The 19042-nt window shown below is 42.2% G+C and overlaps 1 long non-coding RNA gene across 1 annotated transcript in view; it reads left to right on the forward strand.

Moving 5' to 3' along the window:
• The first annotated feature begins 17031 nt into the window (after window positions 1-17031).
• LOC108120250 (uncharacterized) overlaps window positions 17032-19042 on the forward strand; it is a 162532-nt gene continuing 160521 nt past the window's right edge. The window contains exon 1 of the long non-coding RNA XR_001773064.3: window positions 17032-17993. This is a non-coding gene — a long non-coding RNA (uncharacterized lncRNA). The remainder of the gene's footprint in view (window positions 17994-19042) is intronic.

The raw sequence follows: 19042 nt of genomic DNA on the forward strand, positions 1-19042 counted from the left end.
TAGGATATAGTCGGCCGATCCTAATGAAATTTGGTAGGTTGGATCAACTGATCAAAAATAGAATCTGTACTAAGTTCGATCTTCAAAAACACGAAAGTTGGGTCATTTTCGATCGTTCAGTTATATGGCAGCTATAGTATATAGTCGACCGATCCTTATGAAATTTGGCACGTCGTAATATTTTGCCAAAAATAGCTCTTGTGTCAAATTTGAACTCTCTAACTCTAAAAACACCAAAGTTATACCATTTCCGATCAATCAGTTATATGGCAGCTATAGGATATAGTCGGCCGATCCGGGCTTATATACTCCGTTCCGACTTATATACTGCGTGCAAAGGAAAGAAGGGTGTGTGCAAAGTTTCAAGACGATAGCTTTAAAACTGAGAGACTAGTTCGCGTAGAAACAGACAGACAGACGGACATGCTCATATCAACTCAGGAGGTGATCCTGATCAAGAATATATATACTTTATAGGGTCGGAGATGTCTCCTTCACTGCGTTGCACACTTTTGACCAAAATTATAATACCCTCTGCAAGGGTATAATGACCTTACTAATAAACAAAACCATAATGACATACGGAAAGGACAGTGTAATTACCAAAGAAACAAACAATTTCAATAAGGAGAAATGCTTTACGAGTATTCATATCCGGACTTAATGGATCAATTTCAGAAACTCTTTTCACATGAAATCCACCAGATTTACCCAATGCTTTGGCAAATGTCCATGAAATAGAATCAAACAACTTCCGTGCTCAATTTGCAAATAGGTTTAATGGATTTAAAAATGAAAGTAAATATCGGGGGAACAACTTACGATTTGATCAAATACGACAAAATAATAATACCACTAAAATGGGAAATAGTTTTAATCATAACCAAAATTACAATTGGCCACAAAAGGGAAATTTTTGGCAAAATAATAATCAAAAGCAACAAGCTATCGAGCCAATGGATGTTGATCCACCGATTCAACTCCAGAATAAATCTAATAACAATCGGCAGCCGAGCCAAAATTGGCAGGCACATAGTAACCAAGGAAGATATAATAATTGGCAGGCAAACGATAATCAAGGTAGATATAATTATAATTATTATCAAAATAAAAATCGTTCGAATTTCTATAGCACAAATCAAAATAGAGAGCAAACTCAAGCTCAAAAAAGGGAATCAGATGGAACTGAAATCATCCAGCCAATAAAGTAACCAGATTAAATAATATCAATGAAGACCATTTTTTAGACCAGACCCCTACAGAGGAATGCCTTATCGAAAACCAAGAAATGCCTTATCGAAAACCGACCAAGAAGCAGCTAAAAGTTTTAATAAATACAGGAGCCACTGCTTGTTACATAAAAACGGGAATTTTTGAAAATAAAAACGAGCTATCAATATACAAAAAGGTAACAACAGTTCATGGCTACTCAATTATTAGGTATTACCATATTATAAATATATTTGAAACAAAACAATTATTTTATGAAATCGAAGGTTTAGAATCTGATATTCTAATTGGATTCAATTTATTAAGGAAAATTGGAGCTATAATAAATATAGATAAAAGAATCTTGGAATATAATGGGAAACAGGAGAAGTTAAAATATTATGATAATGAAGAGAAAAATTAAATACGTTTAATTGAAGAAAATAATATTCTTCCGTTAAAAGAATTTATTATAAAAAAGTATTTTGATGATAATGGTAGCGAAAACACAGATTCATTATTTGTTGAATATAGTGAGAAAAGCTTGGGAATTAAAAATCCTGAGAACGCCGACGTAGAAATATCCGTCAACAAAAATACAAATATCTTGGGAACTAAAAATCCTGAGAACGCCGATGTAGAAATATCCGTCAATAAAAATAAAAATATGACAGGTACCCAATGCAAGACCCATCAGTAATTCTATCAAATTTGGGAAAAGCAAGATATTTTTCATCAATAGATTTAGAGTCAGGATTTCATTAGATACTAATAAAAAAATCTGATGTCGAAAAAACAGCTTTTTCAATTGATTAGGTGAGGGGCCGTGGTGCCACTCACCTGAAGAGCGCATCCGCGCTGAAGAGCGCACCCGCGCTAAAGAGCGCACCCACGCTAAAGAGCGCACCCGCGCTGAAGAGCGCGTCCACACTCGCCCCTCTGTGCCCTCTCTTCTCGCTCGTTGTTTGTCGGCGATCTCTTTTTTGCACTAGTTTTTAAGCAATAAATTCGATGTACGCAGCCAATAAAGCTGAACGCGTTTTTTGTACTCAAACTGAAGACGCCCCCGACTTATAATTTTCAACCCCCATTCTGGAATCTTTTTGCGGAACCAACGCCCCCCTACACATTTTGGTCCTTCGAGCCGGATCCCAGGATATTCAGCATATTTTGGATGCTAGGATATCGTCCACCAGCAGTCCAGGCATTGTTACGCCCAAAAGATAAGTACGAAATTTTTTCCGTCTCTCTGCCGGTCTTCAGCAGTGGTCCGAACATAAAATTTCGTTCACACTGCTGCAAGATTGTTTTTCCCTCCGTGTCAACTCCAAGTCCGAGTTTTCCGACACCACGGCAGCTTGAGACTTTTCTAAGACAAAAAATTACAAAATTTTCCATCCATCTCCGTTGTGTGTGCCTTGCCATATTCCTCGCCGTTTTTGGCCTTTCCGTTATCCGTTCGCTCGCCAACGGTCGAGGCATATGTACATGCATACAGACACACTTTGTGTTTGGTGCAAATAATCCGCAAAAAAAAAAAAAAAATCGGCAAGTGAACAGTGAAAGTGTGTGGTGAAAAAAAAAAAATATAAAAATAAAAGGGCATAATTAATATTGGCCAGCCGGTGTGAAGTGGTTCCGGGAATCTCCAAGTTCACCGCCGCTGTCGTAATATTGGTTTTTCATCCCCAATTTTTTACACCACATAACTTTTCCGTTTCCGCAGTTACATATTATCGACGCTCCACTGTGCCAACATATGCCCACATCCCCTTACATATATCCGTACCTGCATGCATGTCCACATATCTCCAAATATTTTCTGCCTCCGATTTCAGAAAATATATAACCGATAAACCGATTTAACCTATACAGTCCACTTATCGACGTTCCACTGTGCCATCATATGCCCCACATGCCCTTGCCCTACTTGCATGTATGCCCATATATTTCTCAATATTTTCTGCCTCCAATTTTAGGAAATATATAAAAAAAACAAATTAAAAAAAAAAAATCAATTAATTATAAATTTATTTATTTATATTTACAACTACAAAAATTTATTTAATTCGTATTTTCCGTCCGAGCAAAGGGTCAGGGTTTTAATTCACCTTTCCGGCCACTCAATAATTAAATCGAAAATTGTATTATCGAAAAAGAAATTATAATTAAATAATTTAATTGTCGATCTTCTTTCTGAACTTAGCCGCGGTTTCAATCCACCGTTCCAGCTTCGGGTTACTTAACCTCCATTGATTAAGAATTGAAATTTTCAACTCCACCCGTCTGTTTCTATAATAATTAAATCCGCCAATTAGGCAAAAATTGATTATTTATTTTTTTCTCTGTGTTCAATCCAAGCCAAGGTCAAGTCCACCTTTCCGGCTCCGCAAATTCGAAAATAGTCAGGAATTGAATATTTACGTACGAGCCATACTGGTCGAAATATACATACATATATAGACAGTCATCAATTATTTTTCCGAACGATCACGAATTATCCGGGCCTTGTCCATTTTCCGTTCCGTCATTTTCCTAACGCTGCTTCTACTCCGCATCTGGCAACATCCGCCTAGAATCTCAACAAACCTTGGCCCTTCTGGGTATTTTTGGCTTCCTGAAGCTTCTCCCACATCCGAATTGTGCCGCATCCGACGTTCCTCTCGACATCGGCGCTTCTAATTCCCACTTGGCCTTGCAATCGCAATTCGTCCGCGATCTCACCGGTCTCATCACATTAGTGACCGGCTACCGCTTCGTACGAGCACTAACCATACAGCATATAGACAACCCATTTCATACAACGAAAATGGACGCGAAAATTTCTTGCGACAGGCCCCAGCAGGCCTCAGAGCGGATTTCTTACGCTCTCTTACGCTTATCGTTCGTTCATCTTACGCTCATTCTCGCATTAAATGTTTTCTGTTTCTCAGTCTCTAAACGGAGCGCGATGAAGAAGGTTGGCCTGCGCTTCGGTTGATCTTTGTATGTATGCGTGTCACACATTCACATACACGGGTGTATGTGTGCGTGCGATTTCGTTTCGAAGCCAGCGCACAAAATTTGGATTTTTCTTACTTTTCAGGCTTGCTACCCTAACCAAATTCGGGTATTCGTTATTTGATGAAATGACGAAAGAAATTATATTATTTTTTATATTATATTTTTTATTATTTCAGCATACGTTTTTAATTTATTTAGGAATAAGATTAAGTGTTAGTAGTAAAATGTTTTCTGTATATATATTTTTACGAATCATTAAAAATCAATATACTGAGAAAGTGTCAGAGTATATTTCAGTCGGAGTCACTTAAGACGCCGATTGCTTTTAAGTTTTTGTTGTTCTGCAAGAGGCTTGTGCATGCCTACTCTAACGATCAGCTAAAACAGCTGATGGAATTGTTTACCTTTTTTGTTTAAAATTTTTCAGGCACTTGTTATTAATTTGGGTTATTGTGAGATTTAATTAAATTATTGTCGTTAATTTAATAATTTCCTTATATATTTTGGAACTTTAAAAAGTCGCCGCTCGAATTTGTTTAAGTGACTCCGACCGAAATATACTCTGACATATTCTCAGTATATTGATTTTTAATGATTCGTAAAAATATATATACAGAAAACATTTTACTACTAACACTTAATCTTATTCCTAAATAAATTAAAAACGTATGCTGAAATAATAAAAAATATAATATAAAAAATAATATAATTTCTTTCGTCATTTCATCAAATAACGAATACCCGAATTTGGTTAGGGTAGCAAGCCTGAAAAGTAAGAAAAATCCAAATTTTGTGCGCTGGCTTCGAAACGAAATCGCACGCACACATACACCCGTGTATGTGAATGTGTGACACGCATACATACAAAGATCAACCGAAGCGCAGGCCAACCTTCTTCATCGCGCTCCGTTTAGAGACTGAGAAACAGAAAACATTTAATGCGAGAATGAGCGTAAGATGAACGAACGATGAGCGTAAGAGAGCGTAAGAAATCCGCTCTGGGGCCTGTCGCAAGAAATTTTCGCGTCCATTTTCGTTGTATGAAATGGGTTGTCTATATGCTGTATGGTTAGTGGTACGAGGCACCCATTGCGCGCTTCAGTCGACAAGTTCTGACCAGCGAATTGGTGTCTGAGAATGCCCACGGGAGACGACCAAAAGCCACGTCCGATCCCAACCATCCGTCTGGACAGATCTCAATCCGCTTCTCCGCGGACGCCTCTTTTAAAGCCTAAGGCGTACAGTGCCATTCCAAGGGCAAAGAGTGACGAATCCGTCAATACAATCCCCGGTCCTTCACAGAGGCAGACTCGTTCCGTTGCAAAAATGGCTCAAAGTGCGGTCGACGTGGCGCTTAAAAAGTTCATCGCCACAACAGATCGAATTAGCCAATTTGAGGCTAACATAAATATTCCGGGCGCCAGAGAAACGGAAGTAGGCTCCCAATACATGTGCGAAGTCCATCGGGACCAAATTTGGGCAATGTGGGAGAAGGTGGAGAAAAGCTATGAGAGCTGCTCCGATTTACTAGCCGAGTCAGATGACAATGTGGCCACCTCGACCGTGCTGGAATCGAAGTACAACTACTGCTACTCCGTCTATTCGAGATGTATTGCCCAGCTTCGGGAGAAAATTGCTTCCCAATCCACTCAGGCTTCCGTCAATGTCCACACGCCCGCGCCTACAGGCTGCCGGTTACCTCCGGTGGATACCGAGGTCTTCGCGGGTGATTATCTTCGGTGGCCCACCTTCAGAGACTTGTTTACGGCCATTTACATCCAAAACTCGCGGCTCACCCCGGCAGAGAGGTTGTTCCACTTACTGTCCAAAACAAGTGGAGACGCCCACGCCATTGTTTCTAAGGCTCCGCTTACCCATGAGGGGTTTGTCGTCGCTTGGCAAAGCCTCACAGACCGCTTTGAGAACCGGCGGCTACTGATCAATAGCCAGTTGAAAATGCTTTTCAACCTCCAGGCTATTTCTCAAGAGTCCGGGGTCGCGCTGAAGGAGCTCCAAGCCACCATTCAGAGTTGTCTGACAGCCCTAGCAATGTCCGCCATCAATGTTGAGGCTCGGGACTGCCTCCTGGTGTTTATGATTTCGTCAAAGCTCCCCAAAGTCACACTTTCCATGTGGGAGCAATCCGTTCATAACAAGGCCGAAATTCCAACATGGAAGGAATTAGACAACTTCCTGACAGAGCGCCATCGCACTCTGGAAGCGATCGACGACGTCAGACATAGTGGCTCCGGGCAACTTCCGCCAAGGTCGGGAACTCCTACTGCCCCTGCTCGAAGGCTCCATTCATACGAGATTCGAGTGGTTTCGGGCCCCAAGGGTTGCGATCTTTGTTCGAGGGAGAACCACCCTATTCGCTTATGTCCGCGGTTCTTGGAAATGGACGTAAATGGGCGCTCGGACTACATTAAAAGGAAGCAGCTATGTTTGAACTGTTTTGCCCGAGGGCACCAGCAACGAGACTGCACGAGCGCCCATACCTGCGGCCTACGTTCTGCCGCAGTTGGCAGGAAATCTGCCATCATACCCGATTCCGCGAGATCGTCTCAAGGGGCTGCCCGACATTCCCCTGGTGGACCCCAACTTCTTTGAGAGCTCCCAAGTCGATGTGTTTTTAGGAGCTGACATTCTTCCGTCCATTCTCCTCGGTAATGCCAAGGCTAACATATGCGGGTCGCTTCTCGGTCAGGAGACCATTTTTGAATGGGTGCTGACAGGCCCATTATCTCCAGCCAGTCCCCGCAGCGTGTCCGTTTTTTCCACACGAGTGGCCCCCAGCCTCGGTGACTCACTGGATCAGCTCCTCACCAAATTCTGGGAGGTGGAAGATGTACCCACACCGATAAGTTCGGAATCGGATTCAGTTTGCGAGCACAATTTTGTCCAGACGACGAAAAGAGACGAGTGGGGCAAGTACGTTGTGACGCTCCCCTTACGCGACCCCGGGCAGAAGGGTTCCGAGCTAGCGGCTTCACGGTCCTTTGCCCTTGCTCAGTTTCTGCGTAACGAGCAGCGCCTGAAGAGGGACCCGCCCCTTAAGGCCCGCTATGACTCGGTAATTCAGGAGTACATCGACTTAGGCCACATGACCGAGGTCTCTCCCGCGAGCAATTCCGCTACCTACTATCTTCCACATCATGCCGTCTTCAAGCCCGAAAGCACGACCACCAAGGTGGGAGTGGTCTTCAATGCTTCGAGCCCGTCCGCAAACGGGACCAGTCTGAACGACATTCTTTACGCGGGCCCGGTCTTACAATCCGACCTGACGATTCAAATCCTAAAATGGCGGTACTTTAGGTTTGTCTTCAACGCCGACATCGAGAAGATGTATCGGCAAATTTGGGTAGACCCCAAGCATACTCCGCTCCAACGTATTTTGTTTCGCAATCCCGATGGGGATATCCGCGACTACGAGTTGAAAACGGTCACCTTCGGTGTCAATTGTGCCCCGTTCCTGGCGATCCGTGTGCTGCGACAGCTCGCTGACGACGAAGAGTCGAAGTATCCGCAGGCAAGGCAAATTATCCGGCAGTTTATGTACGTTGATGACGTTCTCGCGGAGGCAGACTCCAAAACTGAAGCCCAAGCTTCGATTCGGGAGCTGAAAGAAGCCCTAGAGTCAGCAGGGTTCCCACTTAGGAAATGGACGTCGAATAACAAGGCAATCCTTGTTACGGGTTCTGCGACGCTTCACAGAAGGCGTACGGCGCAGCAATTTACGTTCGTGTCGAAATCGGGTCCACGGTAATAGTGACCCTGCTGACTGCAAAGACTCGAGTGGCCCCAGTTAAGACGGTGTCGCTCCCTCGACTAGAACTGTGCGGTGCCTTGTTGTTGTCCGAGATGGCCACCGCCGTTCTGCCACAAATGCCAGGGGCCGCGTCTGCCCTATACTGTTGGACCGACTCGACTATTGTCCTCGCGTGGCTGCATAAGCCAGCGTGCCAGTGGACAACGTTCGTGGCCAACCGGGTGACCAAGATCACCCAGTTCACCGACGTGCAGAAATGGGCACTTGTGCGCTCCGAGCATAACCCTGCGGATCTCGCTAGCCGGGGCGTAGCTCTCCAAGATCTTGCAGATAACCAGTTGTGGTGGCACGGTCCTAACTGGCTGCAGAGGCCTCGCAGCGACTGGCCCACTCAAGGCTATGATGCCCCCGTGACTGAACTCGAGAAGCGAGCAGTCAAGGTCCATGTCGCGAAAGTACCCCCCGAAGATCTCCTTGAGCGTTTTTCCACATTCGACAAGGCATTACGAGTCCTTGCCTATGTTAATCGCTTCATCCAGCGCGCGCGGAAGATTCGACCCTCGTTTGAAGAGCACCTGACCGCTAATGAGGGTACGTCGGCTGAACGTCTTCTAGTTTCCGTCACTCAGCGCAGACACTTCGTCTCTGAGATGGGCTGCTTAAGCGAAAAGCGTTCAATATCGGCATCCAGTCCGATTCAAAATCTGAACCCCTTCGTGGATTCGCAAGGCCTTATGAGAGCCTGCGGCCGGGTCACGTCCTCTGAGCTTCTCCAATATGACGAACGGCACCCTATTATCCTTCCGTACGACTGTCAGCTGTCTCGACTCCTGGTTCATTTTACCCATCGCATCCCGCTGCACGGTGGCAGTCAGCTGATGATCCGTCTGATCCGGGCCAAGTTCTGGATTCCAAGGGTGAAGAATTTGGTCAAGTCCGTTGTCCATTCTTGTAAGGTATGTGTCATCCACAAGAAGAAGTTGCAGACGCAACTCATGGGAGAGCTACCCAAGGAACGGACGTCCTTCTTGCGCCCGTTCACGCACACCGGTGTGGACCATGCCGGTCCCTTCGAGATAAAAAACTATACGGGGAGGGCCTGTCTCATCACAAAGGGTTATGTGTTGGTGTTTGCGTGTTTCTCCACTAAGGCCATCCATTTAGAGCTTACGTCGGACCTTACGACCGAGAAATTTTCGCACGCTTTCGCACGGTTCGTGTCCCGGAGAGGATGCCCCCGTCAAGTGCAGTCCGACAACGGGAAGACCTTTGTGGGAGCAGCTGCTCTACTATCCCGCGATTTTCTCGAGAGCCTAAAGGGGGCTGTGACCGGTGCCTATAGTCACCAGCAGCTTCTCTGGCATTTCATTCCTCCGGGAGCTCCCCACATGGGGGGCCTTTGGGAAGCAGGGGTCAAGAGCTGGTCAAGAGCCGCCACGCGAAAATACACCTTTGAGGAGCTGGCTACTCTCCTGGCGAAGATCGAGGCGTGCCTGACCTGCTAGCTCTTACACCCGGGCACTTTCTTGTGGGAGGACCACTTCTCGCCACGGTCGAGCCCGAGATAAAGGGGGACACCAATTCCATCATCAATCGTTGGCAATACCTCAAGGCGCTTCAGCAGCAATTTCAGCTCCGGTGGAAGGAGGAGTACCTCAAGGAGCTCCATAAGAGAAACAATTGGCGAGCCCCTACGAGGGACCTCCGCGTTGGGGATATGGTCGTCATCAAGGAAGACAACCTTCCGTCCAATGAGTGGCGTTTTGGCAGGGTTGACGCGGTGTATCCCGGCTCTGATGGCCATGTCCGCGTGATCGACATCCGCACCGCGCGAGGGCTCGTAAAGCGGCCCGTTGTTAAGGTCGTGCTTTTTCCGTTGGACGCGTCCGCCTACCCACAGTAATCAACATTTCTTCCGCTCCAATGTTCGTGTCCATTGTGCTGTCCCGTAGCTCTGCCCGTAGTTTCGAACCTTCATTTACACCGATTCTGATCATATTATTTGTTCCTTTATCATATTTCCGTCAGCCATAGCCAACACGATGTCGCCACGTCCACGCAACACCCACGCATCGCTGGAGAGCAGATGTTCTCGCGGTATTCAATCCTACCGTTGCCGAGTCTGCAATGGAATCCACGCCTTAAAGAAGTGTCGGCGCTTCCTACGCCTTAGCGCCGAGAAGCGGCTCCGAGCGGTTCTTGTGAACCGGTATTGCTCGAGCTGCCTGGCCCACGAGCACTCCGACGGATCCTGTCGTCGGGGTGACGACATCCTCGGCCTTCTTCCGCCACTCCTCGATTGCCAACCACCGCTCATCCGCCCGCGTCATCCGCACCTAGGCAAAGTTCCGCCTCTCGTCGAGGGCCCCCGCTGGACGCGGTTGCTGCGCCCACCCTCTCATCGCTGCTGCAACGGAACAGCGTCAACGTGCTGCCAACTGCACTAGTGCGGATCGACACCGGGACCCGGAGCTTCGACAAGGGGGCCCTCATCGACCCATGCACGCCCTCGAGCTGCATCGATGCCTCGCTCGCTGCGTGTTTCCGGCTGCCCACTACCAGCGTGGGGGACGAACAGGTGTGTTCCGCCACCGTGGGGTCAACGACCGATGATAGCGTTCGGCTGGAGGTCATGTTTAAGATCGAGCCTCACGTGCGAGTTCGTACGCCGTCCCGGGAGCTGGGCGAGGCGGTGCGTGCCCACTTCCGAGGCGTGACCCTGGCGGATGAGCGATTCCATCTGCCAGCGACAATTTCCGTCGTCCTGGGCCCAGATATGTACCCACGGATTATTCAACCGGGCTTCCTGAAGATCCAGGACGGACTGCCAGTGGCCCAGAGCACCGTGTTTGGATGGGTCGTGTCCGGAGCCTGCCATCAGCCATAACACCGAGGGAGCTATTGCAACCCGAGCGATTGCAAGGGGGCGGAATGTTTAGGTGAGGGGCCGTGGTGCCACTCACCTGAAGAGCGCATCCGCGCTGAAGAGCGCACCCGCGCTAAAGAGCGCACCCACGCTAAAGAGCGCACCCGCGCTGAAGAGCGCGTCCACACTCGCCCCTCTGTGCCCTCTCTTCTCGCTCGTTGGTTGTCGGCGATCTCTTTTTTGCACTAGTTTTTAAGCAATTAATTCGATGTACGCAGCCAATAAAGCTGAACGCGTTTTTTGTACTCAAACTGACGACGCCCCCGACTTATAATTTTCAACCCCCATTCTGGAATCTTTTTGCGGAGCCAACGCCCCCCTACACATCAATAAATAATGGAAAATACGAATTTTAAGAATGCCATTCGGATTAACAAATGCACCAAGAATCTTTCAGAGAGCAATGGACGATATTCTAAGAGAACAAATAGGGAAAACATGTCGTGTCTATATGGACGACATTATAATTATCTCAAACACAATTGAACAACACTATACAGATCTAAACAAAATTATAAATATATTATTGAGGGCAAACATGAAAATCTCTTTAGAAAAATCTAAGTTTTTCAAACGCGAAACCCGTTTTCTAGGATACATGGTATCCTATAACGTCATCAAGACAGACCCAGAGAAAATTGAAACCATTAGTAAATATCCGCTTCCAGAAAATATTCGGGAACTAAGAAGTTTCCTAGGTTTTACGGGCTATTATAGAAAATTTGTTTCAAACTACGCCTACATAGCCAAACCTCTAACAAAATATCTTGGAGGTCATAATGGAAAAATCTCAAAAAGAATGTCAACAAAAATATTGATTCAGCTGGATGAACCAGCAATTAAAGCTTTTAACGAGCTGAAAGAAAATCTCATTGCTCAAGTAGAACTAGTTCAACCGGACTATAATAAAAAATTTACCTTGACCACCGACGCTTCAGATGTCGCAATTGGTGCAGTTTTATCTCAAGAAGGAAAACCAGTTACTTTTATTTCAAAAACCTTGTCTAAAACAGATCAAGCTTATGCTACTAATAAGAAGGAACTTTTAGCGATAGTATGGGCTCTTAAGAATCTAAGAAATAACTTATACGGAGTTATTGGAATTGAAATTCAAACCGACCATCAATCTTTATCTTACACAATTTCGGATAAAAATCCCAATGTAGATATGAAAGGATGGTATTCTTTCATACAAAGTTTTACACCTGTTCAAGCATTGAACACTATTTTTTATAGAAATTCTTAAGTTAGAGTTTCAAGGGATCGGACCCATGGAAATATGAGATAAACAGCATGGTCTAAAACCGATCCCCTGCAGCCTAACATAAATAACACAAACATAAGCATCATAAATAACACAAACATAAGCGCATCCGCTTGTCGTACTTGAGAAAGGGTCGCATAGCACGTCAACGTGCAGTGCGTTGACAAGTAGCTTTAACAGATTTAAAATTCTCATGTATCGTACTTATAAGAGAACTTTACCAAATAAAATCAGTTTCCATAAGGAGCTCATTGGAGTAAGTCCTACTTATTTAGGGCTCCTCTTAACATTTGGTCCTTCGAGCCGGATCCTCTGTTGTTTGCCCCCAAGTGGTAAGGGACACAGAACAAGAGTTTCTAAACGGAATTCATTGGAGTACGACCTTATTATTTAGGGCTCCTCTTAACATTTGGTCCATCGAGGCACCCTGACGTTTTCCCCCTGTGGTAAGAGACTCAGGTTTTAAACTGGCACCTATAAGTGGCTGTAGAAAAATGAAATTTCTCAGCCCAAGGTAGCTAAAAAATAAGGCTGCGATCTGGGTAAAAAAGAGCCCAGTTTAAAAACCGTAGTCCTCTGTTGTTTCCCCCCAAGAGGTAAGGGACACAGAGAATAAAGTTATATAAATGCCAATGAGCATAAAATAAAAAAAAAAAGATTCAAAAAAAAAAAAGGCTCAAGGAGTATTCTCAACCGTATTTTGGGGCTCCTATTAAAATTGGCACCTAAATAGTGGCTAGATGTGCATTGACACAGTCAGTCAAAGGTAGCTTAGATGGCTGCGAACTGTGCATAAAAGAGCTCAGTGTAAAATCGTAGTCCTCTGTCGTTTCCCCCCAAGTGGTAAGGGACACAGAGATTGAGAATTGCCATCGAGCAATAAGTGCGTTTTTTGTTTAGCGCAGGGCTATCCGAGGCCTTAGTCGGAATATTTATGAAAAATTTTTGGGCTGGAATTCAGCCATCGGATCTCCTGAAGAGGAAGAGGAAGAGGAAAGCGATACGGCGCAAGGAGTTAAAAACGCAACTTGTGTAAAAAAAAAAAAGTAAGTTTTTCCGGAACAACACCGGAAATTCATAAATATTGAAAATAATTTACGGCGTGTTCGAGGCCAAATATCGAGCAAAAAGAAAAAGTCGGGTTCCTGGGAACAACGACAGCCAAAGTCTTTGGCATTTTATTCGGCGGCTCCAACGTCTGCGGCAGGACCACCGACCATCAGCGGCAGAAAAAACAACCCGCTACACCATCAGCAGCATACAGTGCGGATCCTTTTGCATAATCTTCAGGAGGAACACGCATCAATATAGAAATTTTAAAAAACTGTATGGTATGGTAAAATTTAAAAAAATAAATATTTACATTTTAAAAAATAATGATTAAAAAAAAAAATTGGTAAAAATGATATAAATTATCAATTAAATTTTATACAAAAAAAATTAAAATTTAAAAAAAAAAAAAAACAAGAAAGGAAAGCTAACTTCGGGCGGAGCCGAAGTTTATATACCCTTGCAGTTTAAACCGGATATATATCGCAAACATCGGATATAGTTGGCCGATCCTTATGGAAATATGAATATATAATCCAATTTATTACAATACAAAATCTAAAAAAAGTCTCAAGCTTCTATCTTCAAAAATACCAAAAGTGGTATTTCTACCAAAAACCATTTCCGATCGTTCAGTTATATGGCAGCTATAAGATATAGTCGGCCGAACTGACCAAGAATATAATCTGTACCAAGTTCCAGCTTTCTATCTTTAAAAACACAAAAGTTGGGTCATTTCCGATCGTTCAGTTATATGACAGCTATAGGATATAGTGGGCCGATCCTTACGAAATTTGGCATGTCGTATTATTTTGCCAAAAATAGCGCTCGTGTAAAATTTAACTCTCTAACTCTAAAAACACCGAAGTTATACCATTTCTGATCAATCAGTTATATGGCAGCTATAGGATATAGTCGGCCGATCCCGGCCGTTCCGACTTATATACTGCGTGCAAAGGAAAGAAGGGTGTGTGCAAAGTTTCAAGACGATAGCTTTAAAACTGAGAGACTAGTTCGCGTAGAAACAGACAGACAGACAGACGGACAGACGGACATGCTCATATCAACTCAGGAGGTGATCCTGATTAAGAATATATATACTTTATAGGGTCGGAGATGTCTCCTTCACTGCGTTGCACACTTTTGACCAAAATTATAATACCCTCTGCAAGGGTATAAAAAACAAGAAAGGAAAGCTAACTTCGGGCGGAGCCGAAGTTTATATACCCTTGCAGTTAAAACCGGATATATATCGCAAACATCGGATATAGTTGGCCGATCCTTATAAGAATATGATAATATAACCCAATTTATTATAATACAAAACCTAAAAATGTCCCAAACTTCTATCTTCAAAAACACGAAAGTTGGATCATTTCCGATCGTTCAGTTATATGGCAGCTATAAGACATAAGCGGCCGATCCTTATGAAAATTGGCATGTCGCAATATTTTGCCAAAAATAGCTCTTTGAACTCTCTAACTCTAAAAACACCAAAGTAATACTTTTTCCGATCAATCAGTTATATGGCAGCTATAGGATATAGTCGGCCGATCCGGGCCGTTTCGACTTATATACTGCGTGCAAAGGAAAGAAGGGTGTGTGCAAAGTTTCAAGACGATAGCTTCAAAACTGAGAGACTAGTTCGCGTAGAAACGGACATTCAGACAGACGGACAGACGGACATGCTCAAATCAACTCAGGAGGTGATCCTGATCAAGAATATATATACTTTATAGGGTCGGAGATGTCTCCTTCACTGCGTTGCACACTTTTGGACAAAATTATAATACCCTCTGCAAGGGTATAAAAATTAACACAAGAAGCTTAGTAATCTAAAAAATTTTTTCAGATCATGAAAGCTAAACCCCTTCCGGATGTAAAGAAAAAATTTTAACTCGATATAATAACACGCACTCCTACCACACTAATGCAAAGTTCACATTTAGTAAAAGTACTTAGGTGTCCGGATTTCATTGTCCGCTACTTTATATACTTTGTCTCCTTCAGAGATGTCTCCTTTACTGCGTTGCACACTTTTGGACAAAATTATAATACCCTCTGCAAGGGTATAAAAAAAATTAGCCCTCAGTAAAACAAGAATTTTTTAAATTACAGTCCACTAAAAAATCGAAGAAAAAATAAAATTTTCAAAGTAAATCTAAATGAAAAAAATATATATACATATATATAAGGCACTTTTTTGGCCTCTTGCAGAATGTTCAAACATTAGGTTGAACATGACAAATAAAAACTTAAACAATTTTAAAATAATTTAAATATTAAAAGAAACAAATTTATTAACAAAATAAAAGAACAAAAACAAACATTTATACAGTCCACTAAAAATTATAATCGAAGAAAAGGTTAAAGTAACATCAAATTTATCCAAAAAATATTAATCAAAAACATTAAATTTACGCCTATTTTTGTGGCCCTATCCAGAATGTTCAAGCAATGTAACACTATTTTTTATAGAAATTCTTAGGTTAGAGTTTCAAGGGATCGGACCCATGGAAATATGAGATAAACAGCATGGTCTAAAACCGATCCCCTGCAGCCTAACATAAATAAAACAAGCATAAGCATCATAAATAACACAAACATAAGCGCATCCGCTTGTCGTACTTGAGAAAGGGTCGCATAGCACGTCAACGTGCAGTGCGTTGACAAGTAGTTTTAACAGATTTAAGATTCTTATGTATCGTACTTATAAGAGAACTTTACCAAATAAAATCAGTTTCCATAAGGAGCTCATTGGAGTAAGACCTATTTATTTATGGCTTCTCTTAACAACACCGAAAATAACATATAAGCCCGGTACAACAAATGGAGTTGCAGACGCATTATCTCGAATTCAGATAAATAATATTACTAACAGCGATATAGAACAAACAGACCAGCCAGACTCAGATCAGAACACACAGCATTCAGCTGAAAGTAGTTTTGAAAATGTAATACAAGAGACCCGTAAACCGTTAAATCAATTTAAGCAACAACTGTTATTAACAACGGGGAGGTATACAATACATGAGTCACTGAAAATCTTTGACAGGACACGACATTTAATTGAATTTGACACACCAGAAAATTTAATAACTATATTGAGAGAGTATCTTCCACCTAACATTACGGTAGGAATTTATTGTACCTTAGAGGACTTATTTCAAATTCAATTACCATTAAAAAATAATTTCACAAACACATTCCTTTTTACAAGAATCTTTCTACAATTCGTGGAAAACGAGGAAGATAAAGCTATAATAATTGAAGACACACAGCCGTGCTGTTTTAAAAAATTTAAAGAATATATTAAAAATTGTGTGATTTGTAACGAAAATAAATATAACAGGCACCCAATAAAAATTCCAATTGATGAAACCACGCTTACTCAAAATTTCTAGTAGTAAAAGAAATCCAAAATAAATTAAATATCGAAAATAAAGTAATGGAACTTCTTCAACATTTTCCACAAGCAAAAGTAATAATGACCGATAATGAACCGAGCTTTACCTCGGCCCAATTTAAATCTTTCGCACAAAGGTGCATGTTCAAGCATTGAACACTTTTTTATATACAAATTCCAAAGATAGAGTTTCAAGGGATCGGACCCATGGAAATATGAGATAAACAGCATGGTCTAAAACCGATCCCCTGCAGCCTACACAAATATGTACTTAGGTTGTGCGCTTATCGCACTTGAGAAAGGGTCGCATAGCAGTTAAGCGAGCAGTACGTGCAGTTTCGTAGTTTTAAATAGATTTAAGATTCTCATGTATCCTACTTAAAAGAGAACCTTACAGAATAAAATCAGTATTGAAACGGAACTCATTGGAGTACGACCTTTATTTTGGGGCTCCTCTTAACATTTGGTCCTTTGAGACAGCCTGACGTTTTCCCCCCTGTGGTAAAAGACTCAGGTTTAAAACTGGCACCTATAAGTGGCTGAAGAAAAATAAAAATTCTCAGCCCAAGGTAGCTAAAAAATAAGGCTGCGACCTGGGTAAAAAAGAACCCAGTTTAAAAACCGTAGTCCCCTGTTGTTTCCCCCCAAGAGGTAAGGAACACAGGGTATAAAATAATATAAATGCCAATGAGCATAAAGAAAAAATTTTGTTAAATAATGTGTTTTATGTTTTAAAAAAACATAAATAATGTTTTTTTCCGGGAACAAATCCGGAATAAAAAAATCATATGCAAATAACCGAATAAGTATTTGTGTATTAGCGTAACCGAGGCTCTACATCGGAAAAGTTAAAAAATATATATATGTGTTGGCGTATCCGAGGCCCTACATCGGAAAAGTTAAAAGTTAAAAAAAAAAAAAAAAAAAAAGTGATTGTCAGCGACAAAAAATAATTAAATAAAATAAAACCCCAAAAAACAAAACCCCAAGCAACATCCGCCAAAAATAATAAAAACAAACATACACCAAAAATAAACAAACCTACACCAACAACCGTTAAAGTTAAAAAGTTAAAAAAAAAAAAAAATATCCACAAAAATGAAACTAAAAAACGTCCACAAAAAACATACAAAAACAATAGTAACACAACAATAGTAACGGCGACATCGAGAAAGGCAACCCAACATCAGGAGCAGCAGCGGCAACAGCAACAACATCAGGAGCAACAGCGCCAACAGCAACAACATCACGAGCAGCAGCGGCAACAGCAACAACATCAGGAGCAACAGCGGCAACAGCAACAACATCACAAGCAGCAGCGGCAACAGCAACAACATCAGCAGCAATAATTAGAAAGTAGTCCTCGGCAAGTTTCGTTTTTATTTTTATATTTTATATAAAACACTTGAATTTAGTTTTTGAACTTAATTTAATTTAAAATAACATATAATGTCGACTAAGGATAAAATTCCAATTATCGAAGACCAGGTGCGCCTCACCCGGCAAATAGATGCGCTTCTCGCAAAAAATTCATATACAGAAGAGGATAGGGAGGCATTAAAAAATTTGGAGCAAAAAGTCTTTACGAACCATAATCATTTGGTTCAACTCGGTCCTGTAGAGCATGACTATTTCCGAAAAAATCACTTCGAAAGCATGCTATCAAATATTAAGTCCGCCAGCAACAAAATTAAAAAATATATTGGCCAGGATGAGCTTTCTTTGTGGCTTGAGGGGGCTATAAAGAACCTCGAGGATTACCTCGAGATAACTTATGTGGAGATTCAGAAAAGGAAAAATGAAACCTTTCCTATAAGAATTAAAAAATTAAGAATGTTTCTTAGTAAAATTGATACAGTGTCCGATTTAATAAATATTGAAGGGCTCAATAATAAGTATATGAGCAAAATTATAGAGCTCAAAGAGGATGTTGAAATACACATCGAGCTGATGGAAAATAAAATCCAAGAGAAAACTCCTAGCAAAGTAGAAGGTGGTTGCCCTAGAATGGACGAACTATCTAGCCTATCAAAAATTGAGGTTCCCAATTTTTCTGGAAATTCCAAAGATTGGGACCATTTTTATGAGTTGTTTAAGGAGCTAGTTCATTCAAGGATGGATTTAAGTCCATCCTTGAAGCTAAGCTACCTTAAAAGTGCTCTAAAAGGGGAAGCACGAAATGTGGTTTCCCATTTATTGCTTGGCTCAGGCAACAATTACGATGCTGCCTGGGAATTACTGATTAAGCGATATGAGAATAATAGGAAAATATTCTCAGAACAGCTTAATCGCCTCATTGAGCTTCCAAAAATAAATTTGGACTCATATAGGCACCTTAAAAATACAATTGATTCAATCAATGAATCAATTTATATGATGCGCCTAAAAGCAAATCTGACAGAAGAATCAGATTGC

The sequence above is a fragment of the Drosophila bipectinata genome, chromosome 4 (genome assembly GCF_030179905.1).
Source record: "Drosophila bipectinata strain 14024-0381.07 chromosome 4, DbipHiC1v2, whole genome shotgun sequence".
Taxonomy (NCBI): Eukaryota; Metazoa; Arthropoda; class Insecta; order Diptera; family Drosophilidae; genus Drosophila; species Drosophila bipectinata.